The following is a 22,524-nucleotide window of genomic DNA, read 5'->3' on the forward strand; positions in this document are numbered from 1 at the left end:
AAGAAATTGAGGAACAGAGAAAGGAGAACAAAATTTTTCTTAGAAGGCCGAAGTTCCAGTTTTGCCAGTCAGATCACATTCATGGCCGGCCTCAGGAGGGTATTTACAAAAACGAGAAGTAGAGTCTTTCTGTGTATTTCTGAATTCATGGACTTAGGAAGAGCCTTCTGGCACTAATCTATGATTGGGTAAATTAAAAGAACTTCTGTTGTGTGATTTAAATGCTTTCCTTGTTTTATTAAGTGATGGAAAACTGTCCTTAAGAGAATTTCTGTGTCGTCAGATAATATATTTGCCTGTAGAAGAAGGTGATCAGGACCTGGATTATGCCATCAGAGTGGAAGGGGAGATAGGAGTAGAGTTCAATTACTGGTGGCAGGTGGTACCAGCCTGTCTCTTCTTGCAGTTGCCTGCAGATCATGAATGTTGGGCATCAGAGGGGCTGGCAGGTAAGAACGAGAAAGTGCACATGAAATCCTATGGGCAGAGGTATACACTTAGATTAGGCTAATATTGGTAGTCCAGTGGGTAGAATATTCTTTGTTAGAAAAGAAAACAATCATTTATATGAAATTTCCAGGGGAATATTTAACCTATTTAGAATAAGAAATAACTCTTAGGTATGAAACACCTATTTACATTCAAATAATTGCTACATACTGCTTACTAACAACCATGCTTATTCATTATTCAGTCCCTAGAGGGCTTAATACTTGTTGACTATTTGTTAATCCAGTTTATGAGGCTACAATTTGAATGATACCAAACCTGAAGTTGGGGAAAACATTTTACAATTCAATTGAATAAATGGCTTATACTGGATTAACCCATTTACAGATGAAGAAATTGAGGAACAGACTATTGTGCTTGAGATCCTATCCTGATACTAGTAGCAACCTTTTAGACAGGGAAAGGGAGACAGTCTAAGCAGCACATGAAACTCGGTATGTCAAAACTTCAGTAGTATAACTAAGAGTTGACATCACGGAACCGTAGCAGAAGAGGGATGGTGTACCAGGGAGCAAACAGTATATGTCAAAGGCTTTAAGATGTACTTAAGATACTGAGTTTAAGCAAGACATCCAGAAAGAAAACATTCAGCAAAAAATTGTTCTCAGAGATAATTTGACACATTTGACCAATGGCTTCATCGGAATTTCTGTTTCTGATGAATGAATGATCCCAGCCTCTACTTCCTTTCTACTGCGGATGTTGCTTTTTGACATTTTTTATTTATTTACACCTCCCCTTACAGTGGGAGGAGGCAGATAAGGTGGGAATCCCGGTATTGGCCATAGGTAAAACCTCTGATTGCAACTCTCAGAGGGAGAGGGCTAGGGGAGGTTAGAAGGAAGCCTGTGTGTTATTGGATGTTTTATATCTCTTCTCATTCCTCATTGTGACCATCAAGTGTTTAGGGCTGCTCTGAGATGTAAAGCCCACAGAGATGAGACGTCTCTTCTCTGCTGAAGTGTTTTTCACCAGAATACTGATTTTATATTTCAGGAAAAAACAAAAAGAATGTTCTAAACAAATGTAGTACTATTGTCTTATCTTCGTAAAAGTTCTTGTAAGTTATTCTTTGGATGTACTTTCTTAGTGGCTTATGGAAACAGATGGAGAAGTGATTCACAGTCTTCAATCCAGACAAATTGATTCAAAAACTCTAGTTTTGACCATCATTCCCCAATGACACTTTTCATCCAATTAATACTAATGTGAGAGGCAAGAGTTAGATGGGTGACAGTCTTGCTTACAGAATGAGGGGATATCAGTGGGGCTGGGGTTGTGGCTCAGAGGTCGAATGCTCGCCTAGTATGTGCAAGGCCCTGGGTTCAATTCTCAGCACCACATGTAAATAAATAAAATAAAAGTATTGTGTCAACTACAACTAAAAAAAAAAAAGAAAGAATTATGGGATATCTGCTGATTTTGACTTTAACAAAATCTTGTCTCCTTGTGTTACTAGGTGAGGACAGATGAGGCCAAAGAAAGTTAGTTAGCTGTTTAAGTTGTCTGATAGCATTGTTTTGAGGCATCTGATGAAAAAATAACTTGTTCCTGATTGCCTAAATGCCTGAAAAATAATCCATCCTTCTTTCCTTCCTTCCTTCCTTCCTTCCTTCCTTCCTTCCTTCCTTCCTTCTTTCCTTCCTTCCTTCCTTCCTCCCTTCCTTCCTCCCAGACAGTTGTTGGCTTTAGTAGGGCACCTCGTCATGTTCTGCACCTCTGGGTAGGGTTGGCCCAGCCCTGGAGGCAATGGAGCAAGTGATGTGCCTGGCAGATTTGGATGGCACAGCTGCCACCTTTGATGTTGGCAGAGAAGGGAGTGAGCCACAGAATGAAGAAGGAGGAAAACAGTGGGTACCAGACTCTAGGACACATGTGAGACACAAGCAGGGGAATTCCTGAATGATCTGGGAGAAATTTGAAAGGTAAAGAAGAGTGGGTAGGGATGCCTAAGAGAGATCCTGTTTGCTAGCTGATCCTGCTGAGGTTAGATGGAGTTTGTGCAAGACACATTAACCAGTGGAGGAATAGTAAGAGCAGAGGCTAAAACCACGAGTTGAGGCTGGATCATGCTCTAAAGTCTTGAATGCACTAAGGGCAGTATTTCTCCTGCTAAGTACTCTGTATCGTTAAAGTACAGATTTTGACTCCGAAGGCTCGGGGTGGGGCCTACAAGTCTGCATTTTTCACAAGCTGCCAGTTAATGCCAGTGAGTGTTGCTGGTTCTTGGCCTGAAATGTGAGGTTCTCTAAGTTAAACAGGAAAGAAGTGGTATTTAAGGAGACTTGGTGGAAATCTTTGGTCAGAGGCCTGCTACAATATTTACTTTAAGATTCAAAGATTGTTTCTTAATTTGTAGTTTTGTAGGATGTTGAGAATGTTTCCCTTTGGAGTCTGTCCCCTGGTTTGAGACCTTGACCTTCAGGAATTCTCTAATCTTTCATGGCCACATTTTCCTTGTTATCAACATGGCCACAGTGATAGTACCTATCTTATAGGGGTTGTTAACTATAATTATTTTGTTTAAAGAAATGGGTTAAAGTTAAACAGATGTCTTTACTGTTGGACTTCTCAGAACATTCAATTTGCTAAATGATATTCCACAGAGGTGTGAAAATAGCTGATTTCCCTGAGTGTTGGTGGGGATTTATTCTTTGAAACCACTTTTTTTTTTTTTTTTTAAGGAGGATGGATCTGGAGGCAGAGAGAAAGATGGGTGGTTGGGAAAAGGCTGTGGGCTGAGGATATTCTCTTGGACCTGAGTCTGGAAGGAAGGAGTGTGACAAAATGTCTAGCAGTTGAGTCCTGAGGCGATGACCTGGGATGGAGACGGAGGAGTGGTCATTGGAAACATTCTAAGGTTGGATGTGGCTGGAGACTAGATGTGAAGGTTAGAAAGAAGGGAGAGTCTTGTAAGATTCTTTCCCACCCAGAGAGAAACAGAAGGCCAGGGGAGAGTGCCATGTGTTTAATTTTCCGTTCTGATTTAAATTCTGCTGCTTGTTGCCCACAAACTAACAGCATGCCTCTTGAGTCTCTAGGGCATTTTACAGTAAAGCCACATATTTTCTGAAGTTGGGTCAAGGCTGAGCATATGAAATTTCTCAAGTGTGAAATTCCACTTAACCCCACTAATGCTTATAACCCCGAGTAGGTATTGTTTATAATTCACTTCTAGTTACCAGTGGTTATTTGCATTTGCCAAATCCTTTCAGTTCTAACTCAAATTTAGTTTATTTTAGGGAAGAAAATTTGCCTTCCTGTCAAAAAGCTGAGAAGAAGCAGCCCCCTCCCACTCCTGTAGTTTGCACATTTGGCTGTAGCATGTTTCTCTCTCTCTCTCTCTCTCTCCTCTGTGCATGTGTATAATGGTATTCTGAATTTCGTAATCTTTGTGATAGTAAAACCTTACATTTATAAAGGCCTTTACACTTTACTAAAGATTTTGAAATAGGTATTATTTAGCATACCTATTTTTGTCCCATAAACATGAAGAAGAAAATGGGGACAGTATACAGGTTTATAAGTGACCTAAACATATTTTTTATTCCCCTTGGGGAATTTCTACAGTTTTATATGGAACTTTCATACATGGTTCATGTTGAAAATATTAAACCAATTATTTGACGTATAAAGATAAACCCGTTTATGTCTAACTGTAGTTATTGAACCGTGCACATAGTGTAAAGAGCTGGGTTGAAATAAGGCTAGAATAATTTTAGTCCCCTCATTCCAGCTTCCAATTGAATTATATACTATAGCTTTATTTAAACACACATACACACATATACACACTCTCTCTCTCTCTCTTGCACACATTAGCAAAAAAGACACATGATTTAGCAATTGCTTTAGGTCTGAAAAATTTTAATGGCCCTTTGACTTTCTCTAAAGTAATTACTCTAGTTAATAACTTAGAATCATTTGATGAAAGTCCAAGATATAAATCTTTTTGAGTGGCAGTTCAAGTATAATTCAGGCAGAATATGAATCCCTATCATTTCTGCAGATGGGGAACTCTGTTTCTGGCCACCATCTCGATTTTAATTAGTGAAAGCCTCTCATTGTGCTTTACAATACTGATTGGTTTAGAAATCAAGCTTTCAGATTATGTTCAACAGCTATCTGTAAAAACCACCACTCATGGAACATTTGTTTTGTGCTGGCTATTTTACAAACTTTAACATATTCAACCCTCCTGACTCTCTTGTGAGGCTAGAATTTGGGCTTCACCTTCAAAAGAGGCTAGTCCAATTCAAAGTCCAGACCCACTGGCTCTAAAGTCTGCACCTCCACTGGCTAAAGGGCATTGCTTGTGCATCTAACAATGTTCATTAAGATTGTTTTTAGACACTATAGCCTACCTAGAAAGTCAGAAATATTGCAAAATGTCAAATATAACTTTCACTCTTTACAGTCCCTCTTCTTTTTGTCTTACAGAAAGGTAACGAAACTAGGTCATGAGAGAAAACATCAAGTGATGAATGATTGATAGTAATTTAATCTTTCAGTTTGAATGAGGAAATTGGCTGTAGCTTTTGAGCTGTAAACATATTAGATGAATGTTCAAATGTAACAGCCTGGGTGCAGAACTGAAGGAAACTATCAGTGGTCTGTAGTGGACACTGTGGTGTACTGTCTGGGTCCTCCTAACCTTCTGTGAACCTGTTCTGGCCTCTGGCCTCTGAGAGTGGAGGCTTCTAATGCTTACAATTTTTCCTTTTCAGGAGAGAAACTCTGACTCACCTTGAAGTTTCCACCTAACCCCTGCTTGGGGCCAATATCAAAGGTCTTAAAAAAGTGACCAAACATTGAGGTTTGTCTGGAACTGTCCCACTTTAGTGGCAAAAATACCTCCTCCTTGGAAATCCCTCAGTCCTTTGCAAACTGAGGTGGTTGGTTATCCCCTAGTCCCAAAGAGGGCCCTGGCTCTGTTGGTGCCATGAATGAGCCAGCTGAGGCTGCTCTTTAGGCGAGACACAGTTCCCTTCTCTGACTGGCTCTGCTGTCCTTAGATTCTTCTCCTGAGATAACTGGCTCCAACATCACTTTCCCAAGGATGTTTCAGCTTCTGCTTCCAGTACAGAGAGTACTAGAACCCAAGACAGAGTCCAATCAGGAAAACACAAGACATTAAAAATTTAAGCCAGTGGGATTTTAATGCAAGGATCTAGTTACATAGATGACAGAAGAGCCTGAGACCTCAATTAAAGGATGGAGAAGCAAGCCAGAGATGTATGGCAATAGGAAGCTGCTACCACCCTTATTTGGGGGACTAAGAAAAGGAGGCTAGGTTCAGGATTGAACATAGGGAGCTAAAACATGGAAAAGCATAGTAGAGTCTAAGTAAAAGAGGAAGAAGGAAAAATTTCTCAGCCTTTCCTTTCCCCAGAACACTACTACCAGGCTTCTGATGGCCAAACCCAGGCAGGAGCCAATTATCAGAGCTTGGGCAGAGTGCCCTGCCTGTGACAGCTCTCTGTGTCACCAGGCAGAGTAGAAGCAGGGTGAGAAATGGATCTGAGGCCCCTTGCAGGAGCAGCATAGCCACTCTGACCACTTTCTTAGTAAGAAGACTTGGATTTTGCCTCTAACTCAGCCCCTGATTCCCTTACAGGGATATGTTGATTATTTTTATCTTAAATGAATTATCATTAGTTTATAGATCACTTTTTCCCATAGTGGAGATTTGAAGTCTCCTTTTCATAGGCTTGTATCTTGCATAAGGTACCTTTCCTCTACCCAGGTATGCTGCAAGTTTCTACGTGATAGGGATGTTGTCTTTCAACTCCTTGTGACATCATTTATGCACATATATCAAGTGCCCAGTAAAGTGCTCCCGAGTTTAGAATAATAAACTTAATTTTTAGCAGTCAAATGGACCATTCCTCCATTAAAAAAGAAAGAAAGCAAAAGCGAACAAACAAAAATCCCAAACTCTCCATCCTTAAGAAGTGAAGTTAGCCAATACCCCCAAAACAAATGCCGAATGTTTTCTCTGATATAAGGAAGCTGACTCATAGTGGGGTAGGGAGGGGAACATGGAAAGAATAGACAAATTTTAGATAGGGCAGAGAGGTGGGTGGGGAAGGGAGGGGGCAGGGGGTTAGCAAGGATGGTGGAATGTGATGGACATCATTATCCAAAGTATGAAGGCATGAATTGGTGTGAATATACTTTATATACAACCAAAGATATAAAAAATTTGCTGTTTATGTGTAATAAGAATTATAATGCATTCTGTTGTCATTTATTTTTTTAAAATCAATTAAAAATTTAAAAAAAATGTTAAAGAAAAATTATGCCATTTTCAGTCATTAAATACTTTTTTTTGGTGGAGGGGGAAGTTTTCTTCCTCTTTTGACACACGATTATAGAATCTGGTATTTCCCCACTTCCATCTAGCAGGTCAAACTCGTGACAATCTTGTTTGAATTCTTTTCTACTGATGCACACGTGTGAAGTGAAAATGGATGTATAATTCCATTTGTATTCAAATTAGTTTGGCTTTATAATGAACATAATTAAGCTACATGTAGTGTTGAGGAGTATTTCTGACTTGCAGAATGTAATATGTATGTTGTGGGTCTCTATTTGTGTACATCCTATCAGGGTAAATTTCTTTTAGACACTGAAAGTGAGCTGGATAATTCTTAACTTTGGAGAACAAGGTCTCTGCCAAATTATGGGGTGGTATGGTCTAGAGTACTTCCTGGGCTGAACATCAATAAACTTACATTCCAATCCACATGTTGGTTCTATAGATATGCATTACTTTAGAAAATCCGTTTAACTTTTTTGGAAACTGTTGGCTCATCTATAAAATGGGACTAAATATAGTGTTTGAGTTTGTTGAGAAGATTTAATATAGTAATACACAATGCCTTGCTGGTAACTGCTCAAACATTTACTCTTATGATTTTTTATGGGTTATGGTCATTTTGCTGAATTTGTTTCAAGTCTAACTTTAAAGAACTTTGTGTAGATGCCTTTTGTAAACATACTACTGTACTATGGAACTTTTATTATTTATTCATCTTAGTAGACATTAAAGGAGTTATGTCATCTAATATTTACAAACACTCTGTAAGGTAATCAAGAAGGCATTTAGAATCCCCTTGGTAAAGGGTACAGAATGGCTGCAAAACCTGCATTTCCTCATTGATATTGTTTCCCAATCTTAGATAGGTTTGCCTGAAAGAGGGTATGTTTCCTTTTATCAGAAGACTATGAGTAGAGCAATTTCTCAGGTGTGCTTTTTGGAACCTTCTGAACCAAAATTAATCCACACTATTTCTCTGAAAGAAACAAAGGACAAAAAAAAGACATGCTCTCTTGTTCAGAAGAATTGCTGCTGCCTTTTTTTTTTTAATTAAGTGAGGATGGATACCTTCACTCATCCATTCTCTTTTTAATTTCCTATGTTCAATTTGATTAAGATATGTTTCTCGAAGATATGTGCTGTTTCTTGTTGTATAAAAAGTTTAATATCTTCTCCCTTTTATTGGACTAGTAAGGCATTTGACATTAAAAATAATGGCTTTGAATTTTCCTGTTGCTGTCTGCATTCAGTAGGGGGAATATTAAGAATAGACAGGAAAATTCATTTAATTCTTTCTCTGAAGGGTCATTTCAAAGTATTATACACAACATGATCTACTCTATAATCCACAGATGCCTAGAATAAATAAAATAGAAGGATAGTGTAAGTTCCATAGTGTCAAATCCAGGAACTGAGTGTCTATTAAAGAAGTAGGGCTACTAATTTTTTTAATTAAAAAGTCACCAAAAAATTCCCTTTGTTTAGCAGAACTTATTTCTTTCCAATGTTGTCTGAAGTGAGTGTGAGATTTATTCTCAAGGAAGGGGAAGGGAAAGGGCAGGGGAATTTTACTATTCAAATCTGTTAAGTGAATACAATCTCTGAGTTGTGTCTTATGCTCCCTCCTAAATTTGGGTTTTTTTGGGGAAAAGCTTAGGTGTTGACAGAACTTCTAATATTTTGACTGTAGTGGAAGGAAGGAGATTAAGCCAATGGGCACAGGTTCCTTCACTAGCATACTCTAGTGTCCTGATGAGACTTCCAGTCGTACCAGAGTCAGAGGGAATGGAAACTCTCAGGTTCGAGCCATTGTGGGGTAGGCACTGGATCTGCACATCTAGCTTTATCCTGACTTCTTGGCTCCGTGCTTCTGAAGGTTCTCAGTAGGATCACAACCGCCTCAGTCTTGATTTCTCCAGGACTAACTCTACTTGTCAAGTTGGTATCCCTTCCTTCATACATTTTTTTGTGGTAGCCAGCTTCCAATATAGCTCCCAGTGGTCCCTGCCTTCTGATTTGTTGTCCTTTATGAAGTCACCTTTCCCAATTTGTGGCTTGGTCACTGAGGGACGAATAATATATGCAGACAGGATGATATATCATTTCTGAAATTTGGTTATGAAAGACTGTGTCTTCCATCATGGTAGTTTCTAGATCACATAGTTTGGGGGAAGCTAGCAATATGTTAACATCTACAGAGAGACGTACGTGCCAAAGACCTGAGGTCTCCTGCTAAAAGCCACATGAGTGAACCTGGAAGTGGGTCCTCTGGCCTGTCAAACCTCACATGACTGCAGCCCCAACCAGTGACATCAGTTGCATGAGACCTTAGGCCAGAGCCACCTGGATAAGCTGGATTTCAAACCCTCAAGAAACTGTGTAAAATAGTACATTTGTTGTTTTAAACTGCTGAATTTTGGGGTTCATTTTGCAGTAATAGATAAATCAATATGATTTTCTTTTGGTAGAATGAGAGTAATAACAATAGTATTGCTCTCTTTTTTAATGCTTATGTTTCCCTAAATTCATGTTGAAATCCTATCCCCTAAGGTGGTAGTATTAACAAGGGGGGCAGGGGGCTATGGGAGATAAAACTTTTAGGCTTTGCCTTCATGAATGGAACGAGTGTCCTTATAAAAGAGATTGGAGAGTTGGCTAGTTCCTTCATCCTTGTGAGAATATAGCAAAAAGTTGGCAGTTTGTAACCCAGGAGAGAGCTATCACCAGAATCTGATCCTGCTGGCACATTGATTTTGGGCTTCCAAGCCTTAAGAATTATGAGAAATATATTTCTGTTCTTTATAAGCTACCGAGTTTGGTGTATTTTGTTTTAGCAGGCTGAATGGAGGAAGACAAGCACCTACGAAGACACTAAAATAGAATTTATAAATGTCACAGAGTAAGGTGTTCAATGATTGGGCTATTATTGTTATCATCACTCTGGAGGTGGCCAGTTGACTATTCTCTTTGATCTAGAAATAGCTAATAGAGCCATTTAACACTGAGACTTTTGCCAGTGCCATTGTTCAGATATGCCTGGGTGTCTACATCTCCATTTAGCAAACACTATCTCTGTCTTTCTCACGGCCTTACCACTAGTTCTGGTGCAGGAACATCAACTAACTTACCAAATACTGTTTGTTAAGCTCCTGTCTTGGTGTGTCCAAGACATTGGATTAAATAAGTCTGAGTGCAAACATTGAGTACAGTAAGGATGCTTTGGAATTAAACGTTTGCAATTATTCCTTTTTCTTTTTTGAAGAATTTTTCCACTTTGGGGGGACATGGAGACAGGGTCAGGCTGCAGAAGAGATAAGAGTCTTGGATAAGAGTCAAGGGAGTGAATCAAAATTTGTTTTTTAGTAAGAGAAGAAAGCAGTTTGTTGGACCCTTTTGTACTTTATTTTAATTCACTTTAGTGTGAGCTATCAGTATATATTTGAAACACAGTGGTTATATAGTATTGATTTTCTTCTCTTGGAGAAGGAAAATGTGTAGCTACTTTCAAATATTTATCAGAGAGATGCTCCTGCTCTTTTTGGAAGGTCTTCTTGGCTCTACTTTGTAGCTCCAGGACTTGCAGGAGAGGAAAAAGACACCTACTTAGTTGGCCAGTGTGAGGGATCGACCTGGTAAGCAGGAGGAGACTTGTGTCTATGGGTGTCACATATACTTCTCACAGCCTGGGGTCTTTTGGGATTCACAGCTGTATTTGCTAGGGCTAGCTAGCATCAATACCCTTTGATAAATTGTGGTTAAAGGCTTGGGTTAACAATAGTCATTTGTGTGCAAGGTATGGAAGATAAACAAACCAACTTCTTTCCTAGTGAGGTGAACTATAGCACTGAACAATGATGTGACTCATCTCAAGACTGTCAAAACTAAAAACCAGGTACTTAAATTCCACACAAATCCATAAACTGATAATGCTTGATTGTTGTCAGTGCTATTATTTTAAAATCAATTCGATGAGCACATGACAAATACCATAGATTGCGGAGACAGTAAATTTGTTTTCTTTAAAAGTGTTATTGTTTTTAATTTATTTATTGCAGGTAAGCATGTTAGGTTAACCACTTAGGTATTTATAAATCTCATAGCTCCCTTTGGTCTCCAACTGTGGATACCAAATATGCTTTGGAATATTCCATCAGGAAAGAAAGCAGCAGATTTATCAAGGATAGACCCAGAGGTGAATTATGCAAAATAATGACCCAAGGTAGCCAGGGTGATTCTCTAATATTTGCTTGAAGTTGTTGGACTTAGGGCTCAGTTGCTTGTTTTTGGAAGAGTCTCTGTTGTGTTTCAGGAGAGCCTGAAGATTTCTTTTTCTTTTCTTTTTTCTCTGAATCATTGCCTAGCCATTAGCAGGGAGATGTTTGTCCTGGGGCTTAGGGCAAATAAGGATGAGGGGTATGAGCCTTTCAGGTGATTAAGCAGAATAAATTTAATCATTCTTTAATCATTGTGTTCTATATCATGTTGATTTGCTGAATACAAGTTGAATGTTACTTCAGAAACAGTGTCCTGGCTCTTCATTGAATTTCCAGGTTACTTAAATTAAGAAACTCTCACATTTAGTTCAGTAGGCTATACTTCTCAATGTATATATTTGCATCATTTCCTCACTGAATCTCACATGATTTAGCTGTCCATGTCGCTGTGTTTATATCCAACAGTATTCCTGAAAATTCCTGTTTCTTTGTGATAATGCACTTAAATCTCTTGTTCAAGGGCTTTGACATAAAATGTCCTGGGAAATGGGTTTGCGCTCTTGATTGAATCATTAAGACTGCTACCTCAAGTGGTCCCTACCCAGGGTAGTTTTGGGGCCGCTCTGTTATATAGAATAACAAGCAATTTCTAGGCAAATCTATTGGAGGAGAGCATCAATAAAATGTGAAAATTAAAACATCCTTTCCTCTAAGTGTAGAGGAAGGGAACAGCAATATGTCTTAACAGTAAGCTCTGACTTGGTAGTCTTTTTATTTTATTTATTTTTTTGGTACCAGGAATTGAACTCAGGGGCACTCAACCACTGAGCCACATCTCCAGCCCTATTTTGTATTTTATTTAGAAACAAGTCTCACTGAGCTGCTTAGTGCCTTGCAGTAGTTGGAGTTGGCTTTGAACTTGTAATCCTCCTGTCTCAGTCTACCCAGACTATAGTCTTTTTAGCTCTATCATTCATAATATTTTCTGGAAGCAGGATAATGCTTTGAAAGAAGAAAAGGCTTTAAACTCAGATAGACTTGAGCTGATATCTAAACTGGGACGACACAGGGAAAGTCAATGAGTGACCCTGAAGGAAAAGTGCTGGCCTGTGAGAGATCCTGCTGTCCTCTGGGAGAGAATCTGGACCCTGCCCCATCTTAAATGTTGGGTCAGTTTTTTTTTTTCTCTCATGAATAAAAAATTGTCGGACAAGATTCTGCCCATTTGGGTTAACTTGATATTTCTCTATTTTACTATTTTATAACTTGAAACAACATTTTTAACCATTTGGGTCTCCTTTTTTTTGACATTCCCTACTGGAACCTGTAACTGATCCTTTTCTGAGTTCTACTCTTTTGGGCCTTCAGAACCTCATTCCTGTTGCGCCTTCATCTAGTAAGCCAGTTACAGGGCTGTGGGTTTCCCCGGCTCTCTGCTCAGTCACTTCTTGCTGTGATTATTTAAATCTCCTTCTGCAATTTTAGTTTTCTCTTAAATTCTGGTATTTATTTGATAATCAGCTGTAGTTTTCTTTCCTTCCTTTCCTCTCTCTTTCTGAGTTGTGGATTATAACACATGTGCTGAAAATGTTCAGTGCATGATCACTAAGTGAGCAACTGTGACAGTCAAGGAGCAAAATACCGTGAGAACCTGAGCGAGAGGTCCCAGCTCCAGCCCTTGCACTGGCTGCTCTTCCAGCTCCCCAGGAGAGCTCACCATCCTTCTAGTGAGATTTAGCTTTGCTTACTTTTGAACTTGAAAAAATTATCTATTATTTACAATAATTTATCTATGCATTTTTCAAAATAAGCAATTATATCATTTACAAAAAATGATAAAATAATTTTTATTTTTAAGTCTTACACAGGTTTTTTTTTTCTTGCTGTAATGTACTATCTAGAACCTCCAGGGCAATATGGAAAAGAAGTGAGGCCTTGTTTTTGATATCAAAGAACACTTTCAACTCTTAATATTTAAGTATCATCTTTGTTCATTTGGGATAGAAAATTCCCTTCTATTCCTGGTTTTGACTGAGAACTTTTGTAAAATATGGTGAATGGATCTTTAGTTTTATAAATGATTTTCCTGTATTTATTCAAGCAATCTTGTGATTGATTTTATTTAATTAATTTGGTTAATTAAACTGATGACTCTATATCTCTTTTAAACAGCATATACTTTAAAAACTTTTATAGCCTAAAACCTTTGCACTTAATCCCTTCATACATGATATCATTCTAATATATTGAGTTTAAGCCAACAATTAATTTTTTTCATTTGTACACTTGTGTGATTATATAATATATTTACACACATATACTCTCACACACATTCATATATATTAGTGTTTTTGATTGAATGCTGAACATTATTTAGAATAAATATGAGATCAGTTGTGGTCCTGGCTGATATTCTCCATCACTGAGCATATAGTTTTTGTAGAATCTAGAAACTAATAATCTTGAATCTTTGACGCTGAGTTTCAGGATCTGAGATGATTAGAAGTTGACTTCAGTTCATGAAGGGAATATTTATCTTTGATACATGTAGTAAAGGGAGTGGTATTCTGTTAATATTGAGGCTCTTAATTATTTGTTGTTGTTTAATAGTTTCATACATCTTAGTTTTATATTCTTCACAAACATTAATTGTTTGAAGGCAGGCACAGATCATATCTTACCAGACATTTTGGTGCTTGCAGTGGACTGAATGCTTGTGTAACCCCCGAATTCATAGGATAACACTTTAATTGCAATGTGATCATTTTAGGAGGTAGGCCTTTGATGGGTGATCAGGTCAAGAGGGGTAAGCCCTCAGGAATGGGATTGGTGTCCTTATAAAGAGACCAGAGAGCCAGTTGGCTCTGTTTCCACCAACTAAGAGCACAATGAATAGTCAGCAGTCTTCAATCAGCAGGAAGCCCTCAGCAGAAGGCAACTATGTGATACCCTCATCTCTGCCTGAGAGCCTCCAAACTGAGAAAATACATGTCTCCTGTCCATAAGCCACCCTGGAACTAAGGCAGCTCTCATATTCTCTTCCTGAATTTCCTCTCTCTCCAGCTTTTTATAAATTTTTTTACCCTATCCCTTTTTTCTAGATTATCTCAAATCCAAGAATAAGAGGTTCATAGAAATACCTGTTGAGGTGAAATGTAAAAATAGTAGCTTTGGTTAATGAGTTTATCTTCTTCTTCTAGAATCCTTGGATTCCTACTATTACAGTTTGAGGCTAGGTAGCTCCTTTGGAAGATGAACTCAGAATGAGCCCCTGAAGAGTCAACTAGGCTAAATCACTTGTAGTTTTAATAAATCCACAATAATTTAGTTGTTGGTTCAGGTCTTATAAAATATATGGGCTTACTCAGATGCATTTTGTGATTCTTCCATCAGAAAATTTCCATTTTACATGAATTCCTGTTCCATTTTTCTTTAGTGCTTAAAGCTCCACAATTTTTCATTGAAATGGAAAAAAAAAGGAATGCTGACATTGATAGTATAGTTAAAAACCTAGACTGGGCACATAGTTCTGCATTCTGTGGAGTTCTCAGGCTGTAGGGCCTAAATGTTGAACGGGGGTGGGGTGGGGGGGATAGCATAGATGCCAGTGTGTTCCACAGGGGACAGGTGAGCCTGGGTAGCTGTCCATTGCCACCTGCTGGACTCGTCCTCTCCAAGAAGGAGCTTAACAATTGAACAGATCACCACCTCACCCCTGCTGTAATTACGACACGTGATCTTTCTTTTTCTCTGCTGCGTTGTCCCTTTCTTTAAGGTAATATTTCCAATAAAGGCCTGCGAAATTATCATTTTATTTACAACTTTGGACAGTGATTTCACTCTTCTCAGTTTTTCTCACAAGTTTTCACTGGAATAGCTATCTTTGCCTTTCACTTTCAAAAATAATAACTCATATTATTTTAACTCTTCCCCAAAGTTGTAATTGCCTGCAGGTGTTGAATCCTTAGAAACTGGGTTACCAGCAAACTCCTTATGCCAGGGCAGTCCCAGACTGATTTTATTGGGTCCACAAACAATGAATTTTTATGTCTTTAAGTGAATTGCATCATCCCATACTCCCTAATGTCTTAGGCCAACCCCCAACCCTGGTGTGACATCTCTCTGGTCCTAATATTTGGCAAAATGTCTTAGAAGAAACCAGCCTTGATTTTGCAATGAGAGATTTGTATGTGTTCAGCATGACTATAAATGACTTAAAACATTCTGAAAGGGAGGATTTTGTTCTCTGATATGTTCCTTAAGAGCCTGGAGGTATATTGCTGAGGGGGCCTCCTCTCTCTCTCTCTCTCCTCATTCTGGTGTTCATCTCTGCTCACATTGATGTAGGAGTCCACTGGGAGCAAGGACACTAATAGAGATGTTAATGACACCTCCTCACAGAGGCCTTTCCTAATCAGGTTCTACAAAGTAGTTTTCCTTGCTGTTTCTCAGCTCTCAGTTTCCTCCCTTCATGCCACTTACAACATTTAGTAGCTATTTTGCCCAATTATTTGTGTACTTGCCTGCCCATCATTCTTTCTGCACTGCACATTCTAGGAAGGCATAAACTGTTGTATTTTCAGCACACAGCACACCCTGCTTTGCAAGAGGTGATAATGCATTTTGGTTCAATTAATTGATTAAAGAGGAAAAGCATTGTGGAAGTTCAAATACTACATTTTTCTTGCTCATGGCCACTTTCTTCCCTTTTAGTGGTTGTGTTTAGTGGACAACTGGAGTTCACACACATGGCCTTGCCTTGTTCTTGGCCCCACAACCCTTTCTCCATAGGGGATGATGAGAAAAACATGAGAAATCTCTTGAAAAAAAAACTTGCTATCTTGCCTATGGAAGGTATGTGTGCACATTTAATGTGCTTCAAACACTAAGAACCTTTGTTGGGTCACATGCCTGGAAGTGGGGAGGTGAAGGACAGCATGTATTTTTGCCCTTAATTTATGATGTGATAAATATCCATTTTCTTTCTTTATCTCTGCTCTGAAGTCCTGTGCTGGCTTCACCTGATGGCAGGGATTTTTCTGTTTGTAGTAGGTAGTTTTGGGTTCTACGTGCTTCATCTTTTAAATCTGTTTGTGTGTGTGTATGTATGTGAGTGAGAAAAAAAAAAAAAAGAAAGAGGGGATTCCTTTTGCTCTGACCATTTAACACAAAGCCCTTTCTTTCCTTCTAATATGATTGGGCCAAATGGGGTCACATGCTCATCACCAAATCAAAGCTTCCTTAGGCCTTTCATCAAATGACACCTCCTCATGGAGTGTCCAAAATCACAACACCACTCCATGGCTTCTATTTCTCTCTAGTTCACTTATAATTGTCTATCATTTTACTTGATGTTTCTTTTGTCCGTGTGCTTATTATTCTTTCTTTTTTTTTATCATTTCCACCAGTGCAGGGATTTTATATTTTGTTTCCTGCTGTATCTCTGATGCTTAGAAGAGTACTTGACTTAGAAGTCACCTGATAAATATTTATTGATTGAATAAATGCATGATCGCGGCCAGGCAGATTTCATGGGACTTCTGGCTTTGGCCTTTTCTTTTTGAACAGCTTTATTGAAATATGATTTGCATACCATCCAATTCATCCCTTTAAAGTATGCAATTCAATAGTTTTAGTGTATTTACCGTTGTACAACCATCACCACAATCACTTTAAGATTATTTCTACTACTTCCAAAAGAAAAATCTCACCATGGTCTTCTAAGTTCCTCATTCCTGGTTCTAGGACCACTTTTCTGTTTTCTGTCTCTTTAGGTTTGTTTATTCTGGACATTCATACAACAGGCTGCTCTTAGTTACTGAGTTCTTTCATTTTGCATAATATTTGCAATATTTATCCATTATTATTATTATTATATATTAATAAATACTATATGTTATTGCATATAGTATTTCATTTCTTTTTATTACTGATAATATCCCATGGTATGTGTATTACATTTTACATATCATTTCAGCAGTTAATAGATAGGCTTGTTTTTTAAACCAAAGGAGGTGGGTTTGCCATAACTGGCTGTAATAATTCTGCCCATCCTTACAACTCCATATTGGATCCCCTCACTCAAGAACTGCCTCTTGCCTGGAACAGGAATGACCAGTACCGGTTCCACAGCAATCTGTATGCTTACAGATCAGTATTGGGTCACAGAAGTTCTTTCTTCTTTCCCAGCCATCATGGTTATTTTTTTCACCTGGGAAGGTCAATAATTTGTGGCATTAAAACTATATGTGTTAGTTAACGTTTTGTTGCTGTGACCAAAATACTTGACAAGAACAACTTGGTTCATGGTTTCATGAAGTATCAGTGGTTGACCGATTTCCTTGCAGAAATATCGTAGCGGAAGTGCGTGGCAGAGGAAGGCAGCTCAGCTCTGAGTAGTTGGAAAGGAGAGTGGAGAGAAAGGGGAAGAAGGGACTGGGACAGATATGGTTTCTAAGAACATGTCCCCAGTGACCTACTTCCTCCAGCCACTTCCAACCTGCCTACAGTGACCACCTGGATAGTCCATTCAAATTATTTATCTATCAAATGGATTAACCTACTGATGAGGTTACAGCCCTCATGATCCAATCATTTCCTAAAAGCCCCACATCTGAACCTTGCTGCCTTGCTCACGTTTTCAACACATGAGCTCCTGAGGACATTCCATATCTAAACCGTTAACACCACTGTAAGGCAGGGGCAGGCCAGCAGCAGAGCGAATCATATTGACTCTTTCTGCCGTTTAAGTTTCTTCATTAAAAATCTCTCTTGTTTTTCAATGGACGCTTAGGTATTACTCTGGAGGACTGCAATAAAAAAATTCCCCATTCACCAAGGATGTTAAATACTTTCCCAAGGCAGTCTATTCTTAATTTCCTGTGCCGTGGCTGTTGGAAGACTCGCTGGTGCACAGCCAATATGAGCTGTGCTATATTTCAAACAAACGCCTTTTTGTTCTGGAGGACTGGGTATTCTTTTCTCTTTTCTAAGTAATTAAGTCAGTCGGGAAAAAAATATCAAATGTCATTTTGTCCATGTTTCTTTTCTCTTTCCCCTCTGATCAAGGTTGGAACCTTCTCATCAAGAGTCTTTTCAAAGACAACGTCGTGTGGTGACTGAGGACACCGTCCACACCCGCACTTTAGTGGCAGAGGCTTTGGGAGAGCAGCACGGGGCTTGTAGTTCAAGCAAAAAATGTGCAAATGGCTTTATTGAAAATCAATATGCTCTTGCAATGTGCTGTTCATTTCTGAGTTTTTCGCAGTTTGTTGTTTTGTGCTGATGAGCATTGCAGGGAGGTTTAGAGCTCTGGGTCTCTAAGTTTGAAGTTTTACTTATTTTTTTTCCCCTGTGTTTCCTGCCCTAAGCATAGGGTTAAAGGATCGTTTGGTGTTTTATTTTGTTTACTCTTTGGAAGAAGAGATGTGTATCTTTCTTCTTCTTCTTTTGATGACAAGAGATGAATTGCTACAGAAGACTACAGTTGTCACCCACAATGTAGTCTAGTAAGTGAGGTCAAATTTCAGCAGACGCCCTGAGTGTTTGAGGTGTCTTGCAAGTTCCCTCAGAAAGCCCTAGAAACTCTCTTAGTGCCAGAGACAGAGAGGTTAGGTTCTGTGGGTGTGGGAGGGTGGACCTCTGGTACTATATCAAGGGTGCCTAGGATGCCCCAGTTAGGGCCAGTTTTGACTGTTGTTGTAAGAACACAGACTGATTTTTAATTAGTCACAGTTTTGGGGAAAGATTAGCTGTGAGATTGGATTTGTCAAAATTTATGTGCTAGTTACTGCTAATGTGCAGCATCTGAGGAAGACCAGGGTCATTTGTAATGACTTCATTTGATTTGTACAGATGAATTACAGCATTTTTTTTTCTGTGCTGAGAAACTAGATATTTTCTCATCAATTCCAATCAACGCTTTAAAAAGTTTAACCTTCGTTTTAAGCCTAGAGATAGTATAAATCTGAACAGTGAGGTGAGGGTGACGGTAGCTGTGTCACAGCAAGGTCTTAATGAAATAGCGCCTAATAGGGGCTCATAGGAGAGAGAGGACTGACAGGTGTGCCCTTGGACAATTTTCAATGAATCAGTGCCCAGAGATTGTTGTTTATTAATTATTATTTGCCATGCTTTGTAAATACATGACTTTCAATGTGATTAGTTGAACTGAATTGAGTTGGATTTACAGAGAGAATGAGACTTGACTTTAAATAATTTTAAAGTTTAATTAAGAAAAAGTATTCTACATTTCAGTGTTTTCTACAAGGAGGGAGGCTAAGAAAAGCCCATGGGTAGTTCAATAATCCTATTCTTTAGGAATAAAGCTATTCCTTAGCTTCATTCTTTTTTTTTCTATAAAATCTGCACCCTACCTCCACTTAAACTAATCATATTCATGTCTTTTGCCTCATTTTCAAATCCTTCACCCAGACTGGTGCCTCAGTTTCTTTTCAGCAACTCCTGATCCTACCCTGAGAGCTGTAAATAACCCCAGCAAGACTTGCCAAGTCCCCGGAGAAAGGCTATTACTACAAAGTGTTACTAATATCTCTTGCTGTAACTTAAACATTGCCTGCTGTACAATTTTATTACCCATTAATTAGGATTCTGTGTCATTTGATCAGAACCTCTGGACTGAATCTTTTTATATTTAAAAATTCTAAATTTGATTGTTTCAAGAAAAGATTATTAGAGTGCCAATCGGGTGGTTAGAAAAAAAAATTGTCGTCAAATAGTAAGACTAATCTGATCAAGTAATTGGAAAACAGCCAGAAGAGCATGGCAGTCTAAGATTGTTCTCACAGTGTGCCTACAGGAAATAGAGAGCTGGTGAAAATCTTCTTAATGGTTCCTTGGGCTGACCTCTTGCAGCTCTCATGTTTGCAAGAAAACCCTGGCTTACATATCCATTGTTCACAGGTCTTGAAAATATATTTGTGATGTTTAGTAAAATCAAGCCTAAACATAACACCATTGCTATGGTACAATCAAGAATAATATTCATTTACAATTTTGCATATGCATACTTTTATTTATTTTTGATGGTAAGCAGAATGAGATAACCTGGATGATTCCTAAAAGATTTTTCTGGAATACAGTCCATTGTGCAAAACTGAATCATTCATCTATTAGAATTTGGGAAAGCATATCATCCATTTCTTTACTTCTTCCAAGTGCTACTACTCCATATGCCAGATTATAGGTTAGAGTTGGTGCCATTCATTTAGAGTGCATTGAGAGAAAATGGCACTGGAGGCAGCCATCGGTGAAGTTTGAAAATTGTTTCAGAGGAAATTTGTCTCACCTCACTTTGGCTTGATGAGGCAAGAAATAGGGAGAGCACCAGTAGCCCTGACCAGCAGATTTGGTTGCCTTGGTCCCTTATCACTGTGCAACTCTGTGCTGAAATGACATGATTGTGAATCTGCCTTCTATTTTCACAAAATCTTACTAAATTTGGGATATATAAATGCATATTACATGTTATTAAATAAATAAGAAATGCCATATGGAGCTTTACAAAAGTAATGAGGAAACTTCTAACTACTGCAGAATATATTTGAGCACTTAATCTAATGGGCTATGTTCAATTTCTTTATGGGATTTCACAGACTCACCCAGTTTTGCTTATTCTTTACCATATTGTTTTTGTTTGTTTGCTTGGTTAGTGCTTCTCAAGAAAAAAACTTTACCTGAGATAAAGACTTTTATAATTTTTAATTATTTTTATTGGTTCACTATAATTCTACTTAACAGTGGGATACATTTTGCCATATTTGTACATGTATATAACATAATTTGATCAATCTCATTCCCCAGAACCTTCCTTTTTCTTCCCTTCCTTCCTTTCCCAGTCCACTTATTCTACTCTACTGATCTCCCTTCTATTATTATTATTTTAATTAATACATTTTTTGTAATTATATATATATATAGGTACATATATGTGTACACACACACACACACACACACACACACACACACACACGAGATTCATTCATCGGGATAGATTTGTATGTGGACATTGTATATGGTAGATGTAGCTCCCAGCACTTCCCCATACCCTTCTGTTCTCCTTTCCTCTTTATCTTTTTTCTCTAATGAAGACTTTTACTAATTGAACCAGTTCAGAGAGGTATTTTATGTCTTTTATTTTGTGTCTTGGTAAAATGGAGGTATGACACAAAAATAAGTACTTTATTTTATTCTCTTTGTTGTTTCTCACCAAAATTTTACATGAGGAAAAGCAAAGCAGAAATTTTTCATGGATGTAAAAGGAGATCTTGGGAGTTCTTTAGATTATTTTCTAAGGAATGGATATTATCAACATTGTCACTAGAATATATATGGTTTTTGGGTGTATATATCCCATTGATCAGGTCCTAGAAATTATAAGAATAAATAATCAATATCTCAGGGGTGGAAGATTAACAGAAAAATCTATTAATAACTTGAATATAGAAGAAAATTCTCTCAGGTATAAATTTTCCTGGACTCTGTGATGTACAATAAGTTTCTTAAATGCTAATAATATCAATGATAATGATAACCTTATTAACTAATGTCTATTGAGTACTTTCTACATGCTATGCACGCTACAGGGATTATATAATTTAACCTTCTAAATTACTATGTAAAATAGATTCTTTCATTTTATAGATGAAATGGTGACTTGAAAAAATTAAATGACTTTCTTAGATCACATGGTTTTTAAGTGGTAATTGGACTTCTGGGAGATTGGATCCAGACCTTGAGCTATTTTGTGTATTAGGCATAATGTCAATTTTTAAATGGTTAATACTGCATTCACTGGTTCAAAAACCTAAATATAAGGATTTTTCTTTTCACCCTCCAGCCTCATCTACCACTTTCAAACTCTCTAACCCAGATTAGCTTTGTTATTAGTTTCTTTATCATCTTCTGGAATCATTTAATTTTTTTGTTAGTTATAGATGGACATAATATCTTTATTTTTATTTTTATATGGTGCTGAGAATCAAACCTAGTGCCTTCCACATGCGAGGCGAGCACTCTACTACCAATGAGCTTCAACCTTAGCCCTGGAATTCGTTTTTTAATGCATTTATGAACACACACAGATATACACTCCCTCTTGTTTTTAGACACTGATTGTTAGAGTTAGAAACCCCTTACTCAGATATTGTCTGTCAATGAGGCATTTACACGCAGTAGACTACATGCTCTTCTGTATCTTAGAGCCTGAACACTGACCTGCCCACTAATTCTGTCTTTCATGATGGTCTTGGAAATGAATGGACTATTTTTCTCTTTTTACAAAGACTAATTAAGTTTATGAATATTAAAAAATGGAAAGCCCCATAAGGCAGCGTTTCTGACAGCTTCCTGAAAGGTGTTTCTTTTTCCTGACGTTCGGTTCATGTATGATTTTCTTATGGTGCATTGACTGGTTCTTCTAATGAGGTTAAGATTCTGACTCCATCTAGAATGGATGAG

The sequence above is a fragment of the Ictidomys tridecemlineatus genome, chromosome 11 (genome assembly GCF_052094955.1).
Source record: "Ictidomys tridecemlineatus isolate mIctTri1 chromosome 11, mIctTri1.hap1, whole genome shotgun sequence".
Lineage (NCBI taxonomy): Eukaryota > Metazoa > Chordata > Mammalia > Rodentia > Sciuridae > Ictidomys > Ictidomys tridecemlineatus.